This window comes from Cicer arietinum, chromosome 3, assembly GCF_000331145.2.
Source record: "Cicer arietinum cultivar CDC Frontier isolate Library 1 chromosome 3, Cicar.CDCFrontier_v2.0, whole genome shotgun sequence".
NCBI lineage: Eukaryota > Viridiplantae > Streptophyta > Magnoliopsida > Fabales > Fabaceae > Cicer > Cicer arietinum.
Window position 1 is genome coordinate 30,320,212 of NC_021162.2, and position 3,093 is coordinate 30,323,304.

At 27.3% G+C, this 3,093-nt stretch overlaps 1 long non-coding RNA gene across 1 annotated transcript; it reads right to left on the reverse strand.

The window, feature by feature from the left end:
• Positions 1-2,387: 2,387 nt before the first annotated feature.
• LOC101506735 (uncharacterized) lies at positions 2,388-3,093 on the reverse strand. Its single transcript, XR_012162164.1, has 3 exons — positions 2,961-3,093; positions 2,729-2,861; positions 2,388-2,637 (listed from the first exon to the last, which is right to left on the reverse strand). It is a non-coding gene; the product is annotated as an uncharacterized lncRNA (long non-coding RNA).

Here is a 3,093-nt window from a genome sequence, read left to right on the forward strand (position 1 = left end):
GCTTTAACATACTATTAATACCTAAGATATTGATGTTTTGTTTGGATGACTTGGCTCTCATTAATATTTTTCTTCTCAATCTTCTAGAAGCTGAGTTGTTTGCATCCATGGGTAAAAGCTCAGTACACTATAGATTGAATCTAATTTTGTGGCAGTAAACATGTAGTAGAGAATTTAAAATCGGAGTTATTAAGACAAACCTTACCAATAAATGTTTAAAAAACAAAACAAAAACCGTCTAATGGATTTGCTAAGGTACTGTTTTAAAAAATCTTACTTTAAAAAAACAACCATGAAATCTGGATTATATTCTTTTTTTAATTCCTAAATAAATTTTATAGTTGCCTAAATAATTTTTTTTGTTTGGATTACTTAGATTTAATCTAATTTTGTGACAGTAACCATTTAGTAGAGAATTTAAAATCGGAATTATTAGAACAAATCTAACAAATAAACGTTTGAGTATAGGTATAAATATGCAAAAAAATAATAAAATCAATTTTTTCATTAATAATTTAGAGCGGTGATTGATAAAGTAGTGTTTGAAAAAACCCATTACTTTCAACAATAAAAACTGTCAAATCGTGATGTAATGAATTTGATAACGTTGTTTGAAAAGCCATTACTTTCAAACAAAAGAAACTGTCAAATCGTTTTCAAACAAAAGAAACTGTCAATCGTGATGGAATGGATTGTATTTTTTTTTTTAATTCCTCGATAAATTCTATATTTATCTAAATAATTTTTTTTTTGGATCACGTGACTTTCATAGATATTTTTATTTTCAATCTGGAAGTTGAGTTGTTTGTTTACATACATGGGTAAAAGCTCGAGTTCCATATAGATTCAATCTAATTTTGTGGTATCAATTATTTAGTGGAGAATTTAGAATCAGAGTTATTATGACAAACCTTACAAATAAATGTTAGAGTACAAACATATGCCCTACAATTTTTTAGTAAAATTTAGAAACATAAACAATAAAAAATATATAACAAAAAAGAGACACCTATCTTTTTTTCTTCAAACATCACAATTTGTACAATAAAATAATTTTTTTAATTATAGTTATTTAATCTTCGTTCACAAGTTGAAGTGGTGGTTGCTAAAGCAGTGTTTTAAAAACCATTACTTTTCAAAAACTATGTAATGGATTTGTAGTATTTAAATAACCGTTAGCGTCAAATGGTGATATTGGATTTGCTAGTATTTAAACAAGCATTACCGTCAAATCATGATAATGGACTGTATTTTTTTTTTAATTACTAAATAAATTTTATATTTGCCTAAAAGCTATGTAAATTCAATCTAATGTTGTGGCATCAACGATTTTAATAGAGAATTTAGAATCGGAGTTATTATGACAAACCTTACACAGTAAGGTTGGAGTATAGACATACAGATATCCAACACTTACAATTTTTTAAGGCATAATTTAGAAACATAAACAATAAAAAATATATAACAAAATACAGATACGTGAATATAACATTGCAAAAAATGCATAACAATAAATGAAAATTGATAGAAACTTAATGTGTGAATATAACATTACAAAACTAACAAATTTTAGCCAAAACAAATGCTACCATAACTTAATTAAAAAAAAAATAACAAAATTATTATGTTTATAAGAAACTTGATTATCACTCCTTCTCAATTTTGACATTTTTCACATTCTTCGAATTGACTCCATCATTATCATCAGCGACTTCTATGAATCCCCTTTTAAGAGGGGTACAATCATTATAATCGTATTCAACTGGTACGGGTACATGGACAGAGTTTGGGACTTGATATTTGTCATCAGTAGCTTCTTCTTCAAACTTATTATTCAAATCATTTGTTACACCACCTTCTATGTGGTTATCAAGACCAACATCAACCTTAATCACAAATTGCGAAAATCAGAAAGTAATACATATTGATTTAGATAAGTAAAATAATTTACTAAAGGTAAAAGAATAGAAACCTTTTCAACAGCAACATATCTCAATTTTTTTATAATATCCAAGTCACCACAAAGTTTTTTGACTCGAAATGATTTTTCAAAATTTGAGTTCACATCATTTTTTGCCTCTATCTTAAATAGCAATTGTTTTTCAACCAAATCTCCAATTTCTTTTGGCACGATGTCAGATTGTGGATCCTAATATTCACATTGTTGTTAAAAACATTAATTCAGATCATCAAAATAAATATAATCAGACCACATCAATAATAAATAAAGGTTGAAGATACAATAAAATTGAGAAGATATATTGACTTGATCCATTTCATGAAGCAAATTTAGACATGATTTGTTTGTTAGCGAAATTCCGTCATGATCAAATATGACAAAGGTAGCAGAATCAGTATCATCAACGACTCTAACCTTGATACGGTACCTTTTACCAAAATTAGATAATGAAATTTATTAACATCAATAATAGTTTAAGGAATTGATAAATTAACATAAATGAATTTTATTTGTTAAACACACCTGGGCACAATTGTCCATACATATTTTTTACATTTTGAGCAAAAAAACCTTTTAGATTCAATAACAACTCCTTTGTTGCATACACATGCTCCATACCACCAATCCCCTTCACCAAGAATATGTTTAACTGTACCAAAGACAACACAAACCATGTCCTACAAAAGAAGTAAAAATTATAAATAAAATACATGATTAACAAAACTAAATGAACTGTAATAGATATGACATTGAAAGTGTGAAAATTACATTTTGACAATCCTTAAGTTCCTCTATAGTCATGCGTTGGAAAAGACTTAAAAATTCTTCTTCTAAACTCAAATGAGAAGTATCCTTCTTATGAGTTAATGGTTGAGTTGGCGAGTCAAAGTTATGCGAGTGTCTGATAATGTAGCATAAAGTTAGTATTTTAATAAAAAGAATAAAATAAAAAATTTGAATAAGTTAGTTAGTACTACTTCTAGTTTACTTTTAACCTTACTTGAGTTTGAAAGAAACTGACTCAGGAATTTCAGGGTTGAATAAAAGCTTAGTACAGTTCATTGCATTTTGTAGTTGGCTTTTACCATTAAACATCTTCACTTTTAGAAACTGAGCAAGTACAACAACATTTT